We start from the raw sequence: 21,412 nt of genomic DNA on the forward strand, positions 1-21,412 counted from the left end.
AACCAAAGTGTACAAACCTTCACAGTAAACAAACTGTTGAAGTCTATCATGGCGGTGAAGGGCTCTGGTTAGATTTTGATGGGAACTGTTGAATTCTACATCAGAAGCAAAAAATAAAAATAAAATAAAAGAGCATGGTGTACACTTTCTGATGCTCATTTCATAGTAGCAAAGCATGCTTCATGTACACTGCCTGTGAAGGACCTTCCAGGGCTCCTTTTCCTTACTTGAATATAGAAAAGATACACCTGGCAAGAACGAAATACCACCAAGTACCAAAGAATCCTGAAAAGCCATGCAGCCAGCTAGTCATGGTGAGGGAAGAGTAGTACAGTTTTCAGTAAGAATGACTAACCACAGTCACCAAAGTTTCACTGTAATTCAGCACTGCACGAGTTTTGATCAAGATACACACAAATGCCCTGAGCACAAAAGCCAATTCATTCAGGGGAAACAAGTGTAAATAAGAATAATGACAGTAGGAGTAAAAATGTAGAATTTTGGCACATGTTGTGTTGTTCATCCTTTCATTCTATGCCTGATTTCAATCAGCAGAGGTGAAATGCACAGCTGATTGGAGTCAGGTGTAGAAAAGAGGCCCCAAACCAACACGGTATGCCACGCAGGGGTCTCACTCTTTGCTGCTTACCACATGCTTAGATACCAGCCACAAGGGCTGGTGTGCTAGACTGGTTAAGGCCAATGGTGGAGCAGAGGCAGTCTGCAAAATCCACTTCTTCAGGGTGAGATCTTTTGGTAAAAGCATAAACCAGGAGCACCTTCAAATCTGCTCTCAGCAGGGCTTTTCATTAGGCACTTACTCACAGAATCTTGAAATTTCAGACTGACTACTCTACTGAGCAGTTTTGGTGGAGGATTGTTGACTATATAATCCAAAAGCTCAAAAATTGCCATGGGTGGTTAGGTGCCCATTCCTTAAGAGAGGAGGGGCCCCCAGGGGAATCTTGGCTGGGATGGTGTTTCAGCTGCATCTCTCTCCTCCTGACACCAAAACTTCAGCTTCAACTCCTTGGCATCTAGAGAAGAGATGGGATACATTCCCACTTCCATCTCAACCAAAGAACCCCATGGTCCAGAAGTCCATTGCACAGAGTAGTGAAGCCTCTAGAGTCTTTCTGGTGGCATATAGGGCTTTTTGCTTGTGAAAGAGTTGGCCAGGAAGTCAATGAGCTACCTACTGACCCCAAAGTCACAGAGCTTGATCTCCTTATGGGAATTCAGCAGGATGTTGGAGAGCTTGACATCTCTGTGCATAATCTTGGGGTTCTCCCTCAGATAAATCAGTGCCTTTATTACAGCAATGCTAACTTTTCTAAAATGTGTTCAGGAAATTCTTCCACCTTTCTTCAAGACTTGATCCCAAGAATCCCCATCCATGTGTTCCTTGAGGATGCTGCTCTCCTCATCACTGTAAAATGCAACATAGATGCCCATGAGGTATGGAGAGTTGCATTCATGCACAACCTGCAGCTCAGTTATGATCTGGTTCCAGATCTGATTACAGGTTGATATCCAGGTGAATTAGCTTTCTGGCCATGACCATATGGCTTGTGGGAGACCTTGAATAACACCCTACCATTGCCAGCACCCAGCTCACTGATCTGCTCAAAGTCATCATTCCTTATTCCCCCAACTATCTGCTTCTGGGTAAGACAGGCCTCAAGGTACTTTTGCTGCTGATTATTGAGTTCTAGATACTTCAACTTCTTCTGTAAGGCCTCCAAATTGGTCTCCGCTGAGCTGGTCCCATTAACTGCAGAACCATCTGGGGCCAGGTTCAACTGGATGCACATCAATTTCTTCCTGGGCATTTGAACCCATGGGAGGCACTTCCAACTCTGGGAGGTGGACTGCACCTCTCACTTCCTTCCTCTGCACTACCTAGTGATTTCTTAGCGTCAGGGTGTCCCATATAGGAGGTAAGCCCCATGTGGTCACATCTTTGTGGCCAGAGATGGTCTCCTGGGACCTGCCCCCACCTTCCCTGGCTCAACTTTCCAGGAATCTAAGGGCTCCTCTATGAGCCCGGGGTAGACCATATGTGGTTACTCAGAAATCGGGATTCTATCCTTCCCTCCCTCCATCAGCTGATTCCTTGGTTCAGGCAGCTCCATCATGTGCACAAAAACCCTGTTCAAGGTGCAACCCAGAAAAGTGCAGCAGCCACCATTGCCAGACTCCAGGCTGTGCCATACAACAGTGCCTGGGAGGGGCTGGAGGGCAGGGACCAGCAACCTGACCCCCATAATAGTAGGATATAAGCAACATCCCCAAATCAGTAGTGTTTCTGTATGCTAGTGATAAGAATTCTCAGGAGGAATGTAAGAAAAAATTCCATTTATAATAGCAACCAAAATTATCAAATACTTAGAAATAAATTTAATCAAAGACTAAATGTCCTAAACACTGAAAACTTCAAGACATGGCTAAAAGAAATCAAAGAAACTCTAAAAAAAATAGAAGGACATGCCATGTTCATGGATTGGAAGACTAAATATAGTTAAGATGTCAATTCTATTCAAATTGATTTATAGATTCAATGCAATACCAATTAAAATCCCAACAATTTACTTTGCAGAAGTAGGGAAATCAATAATGAAATTTATTTGGAAGGGCAAGGTGCTCTAAATAGCTGAAAATATCTTGAGAAAGAAAATTGAGGTGGGACATCTCACTCTACCTGACTTAAAAGTATATTACAAAGCTATAGTAGTTGAAACAGCATGGCACTGACAAAAAGATAGAGATACTGATCAGTGGAATCAAATTGAGCATTCAGAAATAAATCCTCTAATCTACAGGCAATTGATTTTTAATAAGGTGGCTAACAGAGAAGGCTCTTCAACAAATGGAACCTGGAGAACCAGATATCCATATCCAAAAGGATGAAGGACTACCCCTATCTCACACCATATACAAAAATTAACTTAAAATGGATCAAAGACATAAATATTGTACCTAAGAACATAAGACTTTTACAAGAAAATATAGCGAAATATTTTACAGATCTTGGGGTAGGAGGTGGTTTCTTAGACCTTAAAGCCAAAGAATTAGTAATGATAAAGGAAATAGAGAAATGGGATCTTCTTGAAATTGAATACTTTTGTGCATGAGAGGACTTTACAGGAAAATAAAAAGGCAGCTGACACAATGGAAGACAATATTTAGAAACCACATATCTGATAAGCATTTAATATATAATATATAAAGAGATCCTACAACTCAACAACATAGAGAAAAACAACCCAAATAAAAAATGGGCAAAGGACATGAGTAGGCAGTTTTCCAAAGAGGAAATAAAAATGCACCAAAAGCATATGTAAAGATGCTCAACTTCAGTAACTATTAGGGAAATGCAAATCCAAACCACAGTGAGATATCTCACACCTACTAGAATGGCCAATTAAAAAAACACAGAACAGAAAACTACAAGTGCTGAGAGGATGGTGAGAGATAGGTTCACTCATTCACTGCTGGTGGGTATGTAGAATGTTCACATTTTGTGACATTTGCGAAGGTTTCAAAAAGTCTCCAAAAGACCTTTCGAGTAAATAATTTGGAAGATATCAATGTTGGTTGGATACATACAACCTTGTCCAGAACATTGTCAAAGTTATTCCAAGCAATTTTAGTAATTTAATTTGTGGAAGAACATACACATAAGAGACCAATTCTATAAGCAGATGACTAAATATCAAAGAGAATGAGTCAGTATTGAGGATAGAATAGCAATCCTGAGGTCATATGTTCTCAGCTTTGTCCCTATGTATACCCTCAAAAAGATTACATTAAATACTACAGTTTCTTGTTTTAAAGAAGGCAATTATAAGGTGGTTACTATATGCAAGCATTTTTTCTAGCATTTTGTATCTATTATTCTATTTAATCTACTTAATCTCAAATTTATGAATTAGAGATTTTTATGAATCCCTTTCTCAAGACAGGGGTAAAGAAAGGATGTGTGAGTAGAAAGGATAGCAGGTGATGGAGTTTTGATTCTATTCTCAGATGGGTTCCAAAGCTGAGCTCTTATCACTATACCACTACATTCTATGCTGTAACGGGACAGCTAATGTCTTAAAAATCCCCCAAACTAGTGAATATGTTTATACAAATGGCAAAAGAGATATTGCAGGAGTGATTAAATTAAGGGTTTTGAGAAACTAGAACATCTGTCCTATGACTATTTCTTCTTTCACTCAACTACCAACTCCCTCCCCTTATGTTTTAATGTCAAACTTTTATGGTCCCCAAAAGAAGATAACTGAATAGTTGTATTGGTTATTTCCTTTCCAGGCAGAGTTCTTGCCCAGGCCACCTCAGGACCTTTGTCTACTCTGTTAATTCCTGCCTGGGGTACCCTGGTGTGCACAGCTGGGTCTAGGGTTGTCTCACGGGATTTCCTAGTATGCTTATTGATCACCATTGCATAGGAGTCATTTGGAACATCATGGGTTTCTTTCTAGTATAGTATCATTGTCATCGTTTCTTCTTTTAAACTAATTGTTTATCTACCATAAGCAAAATCTCCTTGCAACTTCCATCCATTGATCTTGATGAGTACTATTATAGGAATTACAGTGTATGTCCTGTGCCATCTGACAACTCTGTATTCTGTAGGCTCCATTATCTTCTGTTTAAATAAGTTTACATAATACTAGATGATCTTTTACTGTTCTAACAGTTTTGAACTTCATTCTAATGAATTTTGAAAGGCATTCTCTTGCCTCTTAGTCAAGTGTTTCAGATCGTAGACTCTAATATCAGACTGTCTGGGCTCCCAGGTGGTTGGGAAATTTATTAAACTCTAGTTTCCTTATCTATAAGGTATAGATGGTAGTAGTACCTACAATATAGGGTTACGGTAAGGCTTAAATATCTTAAAACATTTGAAGCACATGAAACAATGTCAGACACAAAGTAAATGCTTAATAAATATTAGCAACTTATTATGACTAATTATTTTTAATCACCTTAGACAGAAATTAGACTTTTTGAACTTATATTCAGATATTGTAGATCTTCATGATCTGTGCTCTTCAAGATTTGGAGACTGGAACACTGTGTTTAAATGCTGCAGATTTTTTGGGTGTTTGAAGCTGCTCATTATTATAAATGTTAAAGTTCAATAAAAAGGGACAAGGACAGACCTGCACTGTGACTGGGACATACATCACAGTCACTGGGACATACATCATGGTCACTTTGTTCCCAAGTGGCCGACTAGAAGCCAATATCCACACTGCAGAGTTCTCTAATCTAAGCAAGCTATGCCTTCTTATTTTCCCTTCTGAAATTCAAATCTTTGAACAATGGATTCCTTTAATGAGACTCATTTCCTCAGTAGTCACACAGGCTGACCAGGTGTAGCTGAGAGCTCTTTATTATGACTTGCGTTTGAAAGATACACACTAGCAGCACAGCAGGGGTTTTGATATAGTTGTTATGTTTGCAGAAATAAAAGCTTCCCAGTGTGGAAATCTCAGGAAACAGGTGCCTTGCATTGCCCTCTTTAGTACACTATGATATAGTATATTTTTAGCAGTAAGCCTTTCATTCAAATCTTACAGAGAACTCATTGTGTAATGCAAATTAAAAAAAAAAAACAGGAAAGTACTGCTCTTTTTGAAATGAGACTTGAGTACCAAGAATCTTCTTACAGACATTTAGTCTTCTTACTAAATGTCTGTTCCAAAGACATGTCCATGGAACCACTAGTACTTTAAGTTTGCTTTGGGTTAGCAGTTTTAAGATTTTTGTTTTCATAGGCTTAGTCATTAAGTAGCTTTTTCTTTTAGGTAATTCTCTTAAACCTGGGTTTCTTTCCTAAAACTTAAAATGGGCAAAATAACCAGTCCTCTATCATTTTAGGTAGTCATCGTGGAGATAAATGAGATCAATACAAAGCCATATTAATTAATAAAATGTGCCGAACATGTAGTGTGTTGTATATATTTTCATATTTCTTTCTCGCCAAAAAGACCCTTGAAGCACATCAGCAAGATTCAAATTTAATGCTATATATATTTTCTCCTCAGTAGTGATTTTTTTTTAATTAAACTTTTTTTTTACAGGGTGCCCCAAAGGGTTGACAGATTTATTAGGCCACAGAAAGGCAATCAGTGGTTTAATTCAGCTTTTTATTTTGAGATAATTGTGGATTCAAATTCAATTTTAAGAGATAAGGAATCCCTTGAATCCTCAACTCAGTTTCTTCCAATGGTAACATATCACAGGTCTTTGATATAATATCACATCTAGGATATGGACATTGATGCAGTCAAAATAAAAACATTCCAATCATTGCAAGGATTTTTCATGTTGCCCTTTAATAGCCACATCTACTTCCTTCTTGCCCCATCCTCTCCTTAAGCTTTGGCAACCAATAAACTCTTCTCCATTTCTATAATTTGTCATTTCAAGAATATTATGTAAATGGAATCATGCAGTATGTAACTTTTTGATATTGGCTTTTCTCATAGAGCATAAATCTCTGGAGATTCATTCAGACTGCTGAACGGACCAGTAGTTCATTGCTATCATTGCTGACAAGTATTTTGTGGCATGGATGTATCTCAGTTTGTTTAACCATTCATCCATTCAAGGACATCTGAACAGCAGATATCCTTGTTTCTATAAACATTCATGTATAAGATTATGCACGATTTATTTTATTTATTAAACATACCAACATACAACCACAAACAGTCTTACCATATGATCATACCATTCTATATATATAATCAACAATTCACAATATCATCACATAGTTGTATATTCATCATCATGATCATTTCTTAGAACATTTGCATCAATTCAGAAAAAGAAATGAAAAGAAAACAGAAAAAAAAAAAACGCATGTGATATACCAGAAACACAATGGCTATTAAAAGGGGGAATTTATTAAGTTGTAAGTTTACAGTTCTAAGACCATGAAAATGTCCAAATTAAGGCAAGCCTATATAAATGTATAATCTAAGACATTCAGGGAAAGATACCTTAGTTTAAGAAGGCCAATGAAGTTCAAGTTTTCTCTCTCAACTGGAAAGGCACATGGTGAACATGGTGATGCCTGCAGGGTTTCTCTCCAGGCTTCTTGTTTCATGAAGCTCCCCTGGGGGTGTAATCCTTCCTCATCACCAAAGGTCTCTGTCTGCATGGGTTCCTGTGGTTCTCATGGCTCTCTAGCTTTTTCAAAATGTTTCCGCTTTTAAAGGATTCCAGTAAACTAAAAGACCCACCTGGAATGGGAGGAGTCACATCTCTCTCTAATCAAAGGTTAATACCAACAATTGGGTGAGCCACATCTCTATGGAGATAACCTAATCAAGTTTCCAACTTACAATACTGGATAGGGATTAAGAGAAATGGCTGCCTCCACAAAATGGATCAAGATTAAAATACGGCTTTTCTAGGGCACATAATCCAGCACGGGCACCCATATGGTCTTCTCTAACAGCACCTCTAACATGACCTTGGCATGGAGCTGATCTGCCTTCTTCCCTCTCACATTAGGGATCTCATGTTTGTATTATATATAACTTTAAGTTAATAAAAAGGGAAATTATCCTGGGTGGGCCTGATGTAATCAGACAAGCCTTTACAAGTAGGCTTAGGCTTTCCCTAATTTCAGAGACTACAAACACTTGTGCCCATGAAATTCTAGCCAGCTTGGGTCTTTCCTTCCTGACTCCCTGTCTTACTGATTTTGGACTTGCTTAGGCAGTCACGCAGCTGTATAAGTCAATTACTTGTATTAAGTCTCTTAATGTAAATTTCTCTCCCAGTTATGTTCCTCTGGTTGAAACCTGGCTTAATTTTAGAGAAGTACCTATCACTTTACATCATAAATAAACTGATGTGTTACATCTAAATACTGTAAAGGAAGTGATTTAAAGGATTTTTTCTGTTTTAATTTTGGTTTTCCTATGACAAGATATTTTTCAGGGGCTTACAGATTTTTAACAGTTTCCTCTTTTTTTCCTACACATATGTGAAAAGCAATGACAAGTTAGGCAGCACACAAATTATTTAATTGCCCAGGCATACAACCTCAATTATGTAAACAAGCCTCAGCTTCCTTAGTCCAAGTAAACAAGAGGCAGATTTCTGGAGACTCTTGTAAGCCCAGGTATCACAGAATGATGGGTCAACAATTCAGCATAGGTCTCTTCACAGGCAGCAAGTTAATTATTGACTTTATTTCACTCAAACTGAAATTTAGAATAAAGCACCAAATTCTTTCTGAAGTGTCTACAGCTTCTTCCTCATGCTATGCAAACAGACCACAATTTATTCATGTTGCTTATTTGAAACTGTCCCTTTGTTTCCTGTTTGTTCTAGCAGTAGCCTCTGCCTGCCAGCCACAACCCCACTACTCTGCTAATGGTTTTGATGATAATTTCTTGCTGCATTCTAGCAGGGTACAGCTGCAGCCACTGGCATTTGGGAAGCTGTGGTTTCCCTTCATTGGCCCGAGACCTGGCTCTCTGAGAGAGTGTCAGGTGGTGGATGGTAGGATAAATTGGAGCTGACAGTAGACTTTTAAATCGCTCAGCTACGAAGACAAATGACCACTCCCACCTTAAACCTAAGATTTATGCCTGGAAGTACTACAATATTTCAACCTCTGTTTCAGAAAGACGAAGAAGGTAATCAGGTGCAAAACTCTTTAGATATGTGGGCTTCCAATTCCTTCATATAAATTGACCGAGACTTTGAAATCTAGAACAAGTCACTGGGTGATGAATGAATTGAGAAACAGAACAATGAACCAAAAATAAGTATAAGCAACAAGTAAATGAGCCCAGAGCCAATGAAATGAAATGGCTTTGTTATATTTAGAGAAAGTAGAAGCATATTTCCAAATGACAAAGTTTTCATTTCTGTAAGCTGCCCTCCTGATATATATATATATGTAGTTTAAGTGACAAAATATAATTCATAGTCATTGTAATGTACAAGAATAGCTGATATCCTTTTCCTGGATGATGAACGCTGTGCTCTAAATTTTTAATAAGGGAAACAATACTTATGGGTAAAAAAGCAGGTAGAGGCATGAAAAATGTTTTGTGTAAAATGTGGAAATGCTACTTCATCATAAAGCTAAAATTGTGATATTTGCTTGTGGAAGTGCATTTTTATTTAAAAGAACAATGGTTGAAGAGATATTTTCATTTAAGGTTTGCGTATCTCTTATTAGCTGTTTCAATGAATTTGCTAAGGACTTACCTTTTATAGGTTTTTCTCACTCTGTTTCAACTATTTAACATTTGGTAACCACTTAAAATTTTCCTTGTGTTCTCTGTTCATATTGGCCCAGAGGAGAAATGATGTGAGATACATTTACTTGTTTGTCTGTTTGTTCATTTGTTCATCTATCTATCTGTCTATCTATCTATCTATCATCTATCTATCTATCTATCTATCTATCTATCTATCTATCTATCTATCTATCTATCCATCTATCCATCCATCCATCCATCCATCCATCCATCCACCCACCCACCCACCCATCCATCCATTCAATAACAATTTATTGTGTGCCAGGTATGGCTTGGGGCTAGAGATGTGGTAGTGAACAAAGAAGAATGTGAGACTACTATCCTAGTATCTGAAATTCACTTGAAAGTATAGACAGGCAAAGATTTAGTCAAGAGCTTATATTTATACTCTTATTTTAAAGCAAATTATAGTCATTAGGGAATATTATTTTTCTTACAAAGTAAGAAAGATTCTTGAGAGTACTTTAAAAGTAGTACTAAATGTGGCTTCTGCTTTAAGACATAAAAGGTGACATGAATTCTAAGTGTTGTTATAACACAAAAGCCTAGTAAAAATATACTTTAATTGATTATTTGTAGAGAAATGACCAGGCAAATAAGATAAAAAGTAGAAGTTTATTTGCTATCAATCAAGTGCACACTTTCATAAATCTTCAGTTGGAGAACTTACTAATGTATACCACATAGGCTGCTATTAGAGTTTTATTCATTTGATAATTTAGAGAATACATTATTTAATCTGTGAGATAACTGGTTTCATGTAACATGATTCCAGCCTCATTCCAGCAGAACTTAGTATAAGAAGGACAAACAAAAGAAGAGATAGAACATACAATATTCCTGCAAATTCAGACAAGGTACAGATAATAAACACATTTGGCATCTCACAGTAGCAAGGATGAAATTGTTTCTGTTCCTCTCAAGCTAAAATGTAAAGAAAGGTGATAGTTCAGTACTTAGTCACACTCTCACAGTAACCATGGAGAAAATAAATTATCTGCAAAAATAATGTGGAGAAAAGAGAAAATTCAACAGAAGAGATCCCTTGCTCTTTGCCTCTTTTTGTTTATATCTCTCTCTTTTTAAAAATATTTCTTTTGCTTTCATAGAAGATGGAGAATGGATTATCTTGCTTAAATTTCTTACTGAAAATATAAATACAAGTTTTCTCTCTTATTTCAACTCTAGTATCTTGGAAATTTTTCTTGGGCATGTGAATAATTTGTATTTTTACCTTCTTCAATATCTGCTGTCTTTGATGTTTGAACACATCCAGTGGTTACTTAAGCAAGAAAGAAAATTTTAAAAACAAACCCAATAAAAAATATATGATTGAAATTAATTAAACCACATGTTTTTCTGAAAACAAGCAAACATGAAGAAAAAATCATATACTGGCTGTTTAAAGTCAGCCCTTTGAGTAATTTTCAGGCTCATTTTTGTATGAAGAATGATTATGTACATTAGATCAGTAATCAAGCATGAAAAATGTCAGAAAGCTCTAAAAAATACCTTGATAAGAGTAGTTCGTGGCATCCAGGAGTTTTAATTTATTTGGGAAATCAGAGAAAGGAGAAAAATCAAGGAATTCTGTTGAATCTGAAGGGAAATGTCCATTTTCAGTGTATTATACTTTTAGTTTTGCTCTGTCCTCCCATTTTGAATTGGAAGACAAGAAGGCAGAATGAAATCTGAAGTGCGCACGTGGCACCGATGCTGACTGGGAAACACTGATGGTTGTTTTTCCCAAAATGAGAAGTGACAGAAAAACTAGAGCTGAGATACACTAACACCCCTCCTCCGGGTTTGCTGTTTGAGTGTTGCAATAGGAAGGGGGCCTGTAACGTACAATACGAAAACTCATTCGAAATCCAGGGCCGCACACCATTAGTGTAAGTCTGGTATGTTCAGAATGGGAAAATTCAACCTTTAAGTTTTCAGGGCCCTTGTGAGAAGAATCATTAGAGCTGCTTTACAGAGCTCAGACAGTGATTGAATCCACATATGAGAAATCCTTGCTGGCTAGCATAAACTTTTCAAAAGGATTTACCAAGAAAGTGATTCGTTCTACATGAGTAGCTAGAACTAGAAATTGCTGAGTTTTAGGTATTGATGGCGAAATGATCTTATTTATTTAATCTATAGGCCAGTGAGGACGAAGCATGTTCAGATTATAATATTTCTTTATTTTTTTGACTCTTAGGCCTAATTTTAAGTAAGCTAAGCTTATCCTTTGTGGGGTTAATTTTCATATGAACAAACACCAAGATTGATGACTCAGTCTATTTATTTTTTGATACCTGTTTTTATAGCATTATTTGAATATGTATGCACACATGCATATTACATACTGAATAATGACAAACAAAACTGTAAAAACATACGTAACACTAACGCAAATATTTTCTGGAAAAGGAGAATGGATATTCACAATCATTTGTTACTATTTTATTTGCCTTTCTCCCTGCCCTCTGATACTACCAACAAAAATACAAGTAGAGCAGTCACAATCGATTCATTGTATTTCTGAGGTAGACTAGAAGGCTTAACAGAAGACAGAAACAATGTTCTTTGATAGTAATAAAGGTTTTGCTACAAATGACACATCCTTGTATATGAAACAGTTACTTTTCTTGCAGTTGGACCAAATATTTGACCCATCTCAAATTTGTATTCTAACATAAACAATTGTAATAAGACAATCCAGAAGGTCAAAGAAATGAAGGGCTATAAAATGGTAGTGGCTGCCATCCTGGGTAACTGCTATTAAAATTAGTGTTTTTATATCACTTCCAAAACACACAGAAAGGGATGTTTTTCTAAGAATTAGGAAAAAATACCAATATCATTAAATTTTAGATTATTTTCATCATCTCACTACTTGAAAAATCCCAGGGAATATTAGAACACATGCAAATGATAAACTGTGAAAGCATATTTCTATATATTTTTCAAGCTTCTTTACTTTAATTTATGTAGTGGATGATTCCAAATAATTGCACAATAAACTGATTTTTTTCAGTTGAATATCAAATAATAATTTTCTATGTTTGGATATAATACATTTTTTAATTCTTTCTTTTTTGTTCACCTTACAAAAGGTATGGGTAAGTACATGTGTTGTTAATGTTTTTGTTTAAAAAGAAAATACATTAATTATTAAAAGAAAAACAAGCAAAATAGCTCTTTTATTTAATGCACCTTAAAACTATTCTCTTTTTAAAAGGATTCTGTTAGTGTGACATGATATATGTATATTGCAAATATATGCATACATATGTGATATACTCAGATAGGCTTTAAAATATTAATACTCACAAAGTGGGGCAAGAGATATGGTACAGTGGCAGAGTTCTCTCCTGTCATGCCAGAGACCTGGGTTCACTTCCTGGTGCCTGCCCATGCAAAAATAAAATAAAAAACATGAAGTGCTTTTTCATTTCAAATTATATTCCAGAATTATTTCCATGTCAATAGAGATCTGCCTTACATTTTTTAAGAATGCATAGTATTCCATTATCTGCAATAAATTGCTATTTATTTAACCATTGCCCTTTTGATGGACATCTAAATTGCTTCAAATTACTGACAAATTGTGTTCTGAAAATATTTAATAAATTTACATTGTCACCAGCCTGGCTGATATCAATATTATCAATCAATAATTTAATAAATGTAGAATGTTATATGCTATTAGTTAAATTGAAATTTAATGCTATACCTTAATCTTTGATAGCAAATAATCTGGAGTCAGGGGACACCTTGTTTCAAATGCTATGTCTTTCGTGTATTATTTGTAAGAACTTGGTGAGATTTATTACAATTTTAAACTTCCTTTTTTATTTGTAAAATTTAGATAATACCCCATCATGTTCATGCATATAATATGTTTGACAGCAACAAACACTTACAATATGTAATTTTAAATTGAATGTTTTCTGCTATGTAGAAGAAAAATCATATTCTGACTTACCTGTTGGATTAGTCTGCTTTGCTTTTTTGGGCTATTGTTGATAGCTTTCTTGTTTATATCATTTTCTTCTATATGTATTTAAAAAATGTTATCTTCTAATCTTGAAACAACTTCAGATTTACAGAACAGTTGTAAAAATAATACTAACCTCTTTCCTCCCCAAACTCCAACATGTACTACCCCACCAATACCCAGAGCCACCACCAATTTTATCATTTTTCCACCTTTGCTGTATCTATCTTTCTATCCATCTACCTACCTATCTATAGATACATGTATTTTTATAGCATGTATTTGTTTAATTATCTACTTATCTATCTATTTTCTTAACATTTGAGAACAGGTTTCACACATCATATTTCTTAAACATATAATACTGCCTTATACATTTTCTAAGAACAAAGATATTCATGTATGTAATCTCCTTAAGGGCAGTTTATATCAAAGTTCAAGAAATTTAACATTGATATAAAGCTTACATTCTCTATTGCATTTTTTTCTTATGTCAGTAAAATCCTTTTGAGCTTTACTTCCTCCATTCTTAGATCCATTCAGGATCATGTATTGCCTTTAATTGTTATTATCTAGTTAGCTTCTCATTCATTATTTTAAATTGTGGAAAGATAGAGAACACAAAGCTTCCTATTGCATCCCCTCCTAAACATACAATTCAGTGGGATTAATTACATTTACAGTGTTAGAGTACCCTCACCACTATCCAATTCTAGAACTTTCCCTTCACCCCAAACAGAAGCACTACACTCATTTTTCATTAGCACCCCATTCCATCCCCCCCCACTCCAAACCCTGGTACCCTGCACTCTCTTTTATGTAGTTCTTCTCACAAATTATATATTTTGCATTGTGAGTTCAAGACCATTGATTGATCATTATATTTTATATATTTACCTTTTAGGTCCTTTAGGAAGTAAAAATGTATAGTTACAAATCAAAACTACAATAGTACTGGTATTTCTATTTCCCCATGCCATTATCTTTACTGGAGAGCTTTATTCCTTTATATGGCTTAAGTCCATTGTCTATTGTCCTTTCCTCTCAGCCTGCAGAATTTCCTTCTTTATTTCTTGTAAGACAAGGTTAGTGGTGATGAACTCCCTCCAATTTTGTTTATCTGGGAATGTCTTAATTCCTTCTTCATTTTTGAATGACAGTTTTGCCAAATACAGAATTTGGGGTTGGCTTTTTTTTTTTTTTTTGCCTTCAATACTTTAAATATTTCATCCCACTGCCTTATAGCCTCCATGATTTCCAATCAGAAATTGGCATTTAATCTTTTTGAGACTCCTTTTGCACGTGACACATTGCTTCTTCTCATGTAGCTTTCAGAAATCTCCCTCTACCTTTGTCACTTGAAAGTTTGATGATAATATGTCATAATGTAGATCTATCGGGATTTGTTTTATTTGGATTTTACAGAGCCATCTTGGATGTGTACATTCATGTCTTTTGTTAAATTGGAGAAGTTTTCAGCCATTATTTCTTTTAATATTCTCTCTTACTCTTTCTTCCTTTCTTATCTTCTTGGGATTCTCATAGGTACTTCAGGCTCTGTTCACTTTTCTTCATTCTTTCTTCTTTCTGCCCCTCAGACCAGATGGTTTCAATTGCTTTATTTTCAATTTCACTCATTCTTCTACTAGGCCCAATCTGCCATTGAACCCTTATAGGGAATTTTTAATTTCTTTACATGGTTCCTTTTCATAATTTCCATCTCTCTATTGATATTCTCTTTTTGTTCATATATTGTATTATTCTAGTTCTTTGACCATGTTTCCCTTTGGTTCTTTGAGGATATTTAGGACTATTTTGTAAAAGGCTTTGTCTGGTATAGTGTAGGTCTGTGGTAGCTGGATAGATAGAAAAATTACTTAATATAATTCCTTAACTGGAAAATGCTTATATAGTTTTCAGTAGCTTAAAAAAACTGTGTAGTATAATCACTTCACTCAAGCAGCCCTGAAGCTATTTTTGGTATAAAGAGGTCTTGCTGAAATCGTTTGCTGTTTGATTAATTTCAACAAAAATAAAGCTTACTCTTTATTCCCAAAAACCCTCTTTCTCTCTGCTTGCAGGAATGAAACATCATCTGAACTGAGGACAAAACCTCCTTCCCTTTAAAAGGACAAGATCAAAGTCTTGAATGGTCAACAAAGGAAGAAGGACGGCTAGATATCAGGGTATACTGACCAAACAAAATGAAGTGAAAGTTACTCACTTCATTTTAATGAATCCTGTGACTTTTACTTGCTGCTTTAGTTTGCAAAAGCTTCTGGAATGTGAAATGCCAAAATGGAGTGGCTTTTAAAAAGGGAAATTTATATTAAGTTGCAAGTTTACTATTCTAAGGTCATGAAAATATCCAAATTAAAGCAAGACAATAAAAAATGTCCAATCATAGACATCCAGGGAAAGATACCTTGGTTCAAGAAGCTGAATGATGTTCAGAGTTTCTATCTCAGATGGACGTACATGGTGACATCTGCTAGCTTTTTCTCCAGAATTCTTGAATGGCTTCCCTGGGGCTCTGTCCATTTTGCTGGTTCTGTTGGCTCTGGTGGCTCTAAAGCTTTTTCCAAAATGGTTCCCTTCTTAAAGGACTCTAGTAAGCAAACCCACCTTGAATGTGTGGAGACTCATCTCCATGGAAACCATCTAAATCAAAAGTTACCACCCACGATTGGGTGGGACACATCTCCATGGAAACAATAAAAAATATACCACCCAGAAATATTGAATGAGGATTAAAGGGCATGGCTTTTTTGAGGTACACAACAGATTCAAACCAGCACACTAGGTTTTTTACTTTTTTTCCTGCTTTCTTCTGGACCTTTGCCATTTCTTTGTTATTTGGGTTATATAATCTCAAACCACCCCTCCCACTCTGAACTGGTCTTGGAAAGATTTTTTTTTCCTCCAGTGACTTATGATGCATCTTCAATAAATTCACCTTCTCACCAAAGCAAGGGACTTGTTTCTCTGTTTGATGCAGGAACAGGTGGGTCTGACTATATAGCACCATGCTTCCTGACAATAACATCTGGTCCTCTTCATTGATTTTTAATATTTTAATCTTCTACTCTTACTGGGCCACCACTTCCTGTTTTTCTTTATGTTTTGCTATCATTTTGTGGAAGTGGACATTTTTATATTTTAAACTGCTGTTGCTGGAATTTAGTCTTGGAGACATCTTTTCCTTAAGAATATATACATCTAGTTATGACAGAGATTTCTTTGAATTCCAGGAGAAAACAAAGGAAGAAGAAGAGTAGGAGGAGGGGGAGGAGGAGGAGGAAGAGAGAGAGAGAGAAGGGGGGAGAGAGGAAGAAAGAAAGAAAAAGAAAGAAAGAAAGAAAGAAAGAAAGAAAGAAAGAAAGAAAGAAAGAAAGAAAGAAAGAAAGAAAGAAAGAAAGAAAGAAATAAAGAGAAAAAAGAAGGAGGAGGAGGATGAAAAGTAGTAGGTGGAAGAAAGAAAAAACGAAAACACTTTTCCCAGTCTTTGCAGACTGACCTGTGTGAACACTCTCTTTCATAGCTTGTCCATAGAATATATATAGAGAGAATAGCTCCAGGCCAAGGTATAGAACCTCTGTGCTCCTTTCTGTGAATATATTTTGTCTTGGGCATGTATATGTGTGGTTCTAGGAACTCCTCTACTTAAACGGATACAAATGTCCCCTCTTCCCTTGGAAACCATTTCCTTGTGGTCCTGGATGCTGCCCTGAACGTATGACAATCAACAACCCCTTGATCCAGGCATCCATAACTAGACTAGTGTCCCACAGCCCTCTGCAGGGGAGCTCTGCAAGTCCTCTGCAGGTACGGCAAGTTCTGGGATGGCAAGCCTGTAATAAGTGTTCTGGTTCAGTCCCCCAGGGCGCTGCCAGACAAACTGGGCCAGGCGTATGTGCTGCCGGTATGCACAAGGGTCACTGTGCTACTTCCATAACTGAGACTAGGAACCAACACTGCAAGCAGAGGCCAGCTCCAGGCCAAACCAGTGAAAGATGGAGGAAGGACCAGCGAGCGTGCTGCTTTATAATGCCTTTTTCTTGATTTGTTGTCCTGTAATTTCAAGTAACTGTTTTCTGGGACTTTGAGAAAGTTATCTCTGTCAGCTTTTTCTGGTAGTTTAAAGATTTGGGGTGGGGTGGGGAGGTGGGAGTTGGAACAGCTATACTATCCCACTCTGTAAATTTAACTGGTACCTACTCCTATGCTTTTGTTGAGCATAAATAAGTGTAATTGGTTTTAGATGATGGCTTTGGAGGAGAGGAGGGCTTTTATTTCAAGTGTGCAGTGTAGCTTCCCATTTATTATTGTTATCACAGATTTTCTGATTCCTTTCTCTCCATAAAGCCCAAATCAGGAGGCTTCTACTGGAGAAACCCCATTCTATTTTCTGACTGTATCTTAAAGGCAAAGCCAGGCATTTCCTGGAGGTGTGATGGTGAGCAAACGGAATATAACTAATCACAGTCCCCTCTGCATTGCAGTTCTTTAGGTCTTCCAGTGTTGCAAAACCTGTTTTAATTTCTTTGGCTGTGCAAGCAAATATCATGCAATGGGATGGATTAAACAATGGAAATTTATTAGCTCATGGTTTTGAGGCTAAGAGAAAATCCAAATCAAGATGTCATCAAGGTAATGCTTTCTCCCAAAAAAAAAAAATTGCATTCTGGAGTTGCCAGCCAGTGATCTCTGGTCCTTAGCTTTTAACATGCCGTCTCTTCTGGTCTCTCCCTTCTGTTCTGGTTCTGCTGATGCTTAGTTTCTGGCTACTCCCTCTATGGCTTTCTTTCTCTCTGTCTGAATTTCATTCTATGTATTAAGGCCTCTAGTAATAGGATTAAGACAGCTCCTGATTGAGGTCAGTCACACCTTAACTGAAGTAACCTCATCAAAAGGTCATATTTCCAATGGTTTCATACCTACAGGAATGGATTAGGTTTAAGAATGCATTTTTCTGGAGCTACATGCAACTCCAAAGCACCACATTCTACTCTCTGGACCCAAAAGGTCATGTTCTTTCTAAAAGCATTCCATCATAATATCCCCAAAGTCAGAAGTTATTTCAGAAACAAAGCTAATTTGCAACGTCTCATGATCTGCCCTGGGGCACAATTTCCCTAGCTGTGGACATGTGAAATCTGGAAAACAACTTATTTGCTTTTAATATACAATGGAGGAACAGACATAGGATAGATATTCCCGTTCCAATAGGGAGAAATTAGAAGAAAAACAGGGATCGTTGGTCCCACCAAAATTCTGAAAACCAGCAGAGCAAACTCCATTGGATTTCAAAATCTGAGAATCATCTCTGTTTGTCCTCCAGGCCTGATGGAGCAGCAGCCCCACCCTTTCCAAGTGCTTGCACAATGACTATGTTCTCCCAGAGCGATGGGGGCAAGACTTCACTCTCTCTGAGATTGAGATGGTGACCAGTCTCTCTGCATACCCTGGGGTCATAGACTCCATCCTCTCTAAGCATTGTAGTGTCAGCACTTTCCCTGGACATCACAATGGGTGGCTCCCCCACTCCTAGTGCTGGGGCTCCAAATGGACCAAACTTTTCCACGCACATGGGCAGTCCCACTCTCTTTGCTGGAGAAGATCTCTTTGATCCAGTCCTGGGCTTCCATAGTACTGCCCTTGAGGTCATCCAACCTTTTATTTGTCTCTTCTCTGTCCCCTTCAATCCAAGCTGTCAGTGGTTGTGCTCATACAAATCTCACAAAAACTTGTCAGCATTGCATGTAGTTCACAGGGGTTCCAAGCTATCAGTCAATAGAACTTTTCATGGATCTTTTCCTACATAACTGTGTTTCCGATCCTTGCTTCCACTGCAATTCTGAGTAGTTTCATGTTTAGTTAATCCCTCACTAGAGCCCTGTTTTCTGGTACTCACTTTCCAGAAGCTCAGAGAGGTCCTCGATATAGCTACTTCTGTTCCCAGTCTTAGCTCACACTTCATAACTGAGACTCAATTGGTTTGTGAAGCTGAGGTGAGTATTTTGAGGTGAAATAACAGAGAAAGTCCTATGGGATATTTTGAGATGTCTGGAGAAAACACCAGGTGTGGGAAAGTGCCAAAATATTCAGATTATTTCTCTGAAATCTGAGATGATTTAGGTTTAGGCCAGATGCCTATATGTACATTTCAAAAAGTTGTTTGTTTCCATTCTTTTCTATAATAAAAAATTGAGGGGTTTTACATATTAGTCTCATTGATTGCAAAATAACTCATACACATCGAAAGTATTTAACTTCTGTTTTCATCCATTGAAAATATCCTCTTTTGCTGTCAGTGGATTAGTTAAACAACACAACATTTCAACTGCATCTAATATCTTGTGAACTTTCACAGATATCTACTCTTCTCACAATAGATGAAGGAAAATATAAAATACTTACTGATTTCTGGGGAGGAAGTAAAGATGAGAATTAGACTCATATCACTATACAAGCCCAGAGCTGCATTAGGCCCATTGTAACCATTCACTAAATAGTGAGAGGTTTGTTATTCCTGTCCCGTAGATACAAAATACAAAACTAAGAAAGATTCATTAACTAGCCTGAAGTCATAAGGGTAGAATGCAGGTGAATCAGAATTAGCATTCATAGTTTTCTGGAACTAATGCCTCTGCTGTTGGAGCTGTATTATACTCTTCTTTTTTTTAAAAAAAATTTATATATATATATATTTATTTACTTTGTTATTAGCTCTACGCTAAGTGCGATATTTCCATTAGTAAATAAAATTACTAAATGAGTGAAAAAAAGAAAGAATGCAAGAAGAGTAAGTAGAAAAGAAGGAAGGAGAAAGGAAGGAAGGATGGAAGGAAAAAAGGAAGGGAAGGAGAGAGAAAGTGAAAGCTAGAGAGGGGAGAAGAAAAAGAAGAACTAAAGACAGTAAGCTTTTTGCTTTCCAAAGCTAAAACCAGGACAGAGAGTTGACTTTTATTTTTCTTTTCCTTTGGGCTAATTTCTTTAGTCATTCTGAGATAGCATTTACTTTCCATATATGTCTGAAGAACACTAAAATGTCTTTTCTCTTAAAATACAAAAGAATCCCTCTGTTATTTGCTTAAATGGCCTTAGGGAATCGAGATAGACTCTCCTATAGTCATTATTTCTGAAGTTGCCATATGAATACCAATGACATTGTCTGAAACTTTTCAATACATTTGCATACATAGAAAGTTCTCATCACTAATGAGTTCTTATATTATTCAGCCTAGAATATCCCCTGTACTCTTTTATTGTGGTTTTTAATATAGATTAAAAATACGACATTAAAAGTGTTCTGCTTATACATTGCCATTTGACATTCATGGACAAATCCACAAGTTTCATTGTTTTGGAAGACTTAATAAAGAGAATGTGCATGTATCACTCTGTGCTCGTATCATTGCTCATTTCAATCTGACCCAACCTTCAAGATGGCAGAGATCTCAACTTGCCCAGGAAGTCTCAAGACAATTCCAACTGATTTCAGTCCCCTCTGAATTCCAGTGAGCTACAGAAAATACTCATTTAAGATTTTCCCTTTACTTTCTTGAACTATTACTTATCCACCTCCTGTCAAATTCCCAACTTCAGAATAAAGCTAAGAGTGGTCATTTAGTGATTTTTTGAAGTTCTCCCCACTTACCATGCCTCCAAAATCTAACCTAGCACCTGACAACTAGTAAGTTAGCAAATATTTTCTTGGATATTTTTCCTGTACACTAGCTTAACACAATAATGATGATGATGAACAAAAACCATCTGATCTGCAATTCCTTAATGAAAATGCATCAAAGCATAAGAAAAAAAACTTAGGTCTTGGGAAATAGGATACAGTATAAAAATGTTTACCTGAGACCCATAAGGAGGCTCTTTGCTGTATCAGTATCAACTTGAGTCAACTCAATTTGTGTCTTTGGAAATATCATTTAATCTCCCTGGAACTTCTTATCTTTAAAAAGTGAGGATGTAGACATGTTTTTTTAGTGTCCTTTCTGGCACTAGCCTCCTGAATAGATTTTTGCTTCTTTATCTCCATAAGCTGTAACTTTGGTTGCTGGCAATTTGCAGAAAACATATATTGTTCTTTCTCTTTCTCGTGGGTTCT

The 21,412-nt window shown here is 36.7% G+C and overlaps 1 pseudogene; it reads right to left on the bottom strand.

Annotated features, from left to right (window-relative positions):
• Positions 1-656: 656 nt before the first annotated feature.
• Positions 657-1,832, bottom strand: LOC143669867 (dual specificity mitogen-activated protein kinase kinase 1 pseudogene; annotated as a pseudogene).
• Positions 1,833-21,412: the final 19,580 nt, after the last annotated feature.

Source organism: Tamandua tetradactyla, chromosome 26 (assembly GCF_023851605.1).
Source record: "Tamandua tetradactyla isolate mTamTet1 chromosome 26, mTamTet1.pri, whole genome shotgun sequence".
In the NCBI taxonomy this organism is placed as follows: Eukaryota; Metazoa; Chordata; class Mammalia; order Pilosa; family Myrmecophagidae; genus Tamandua; species Tamandua tetradactyla.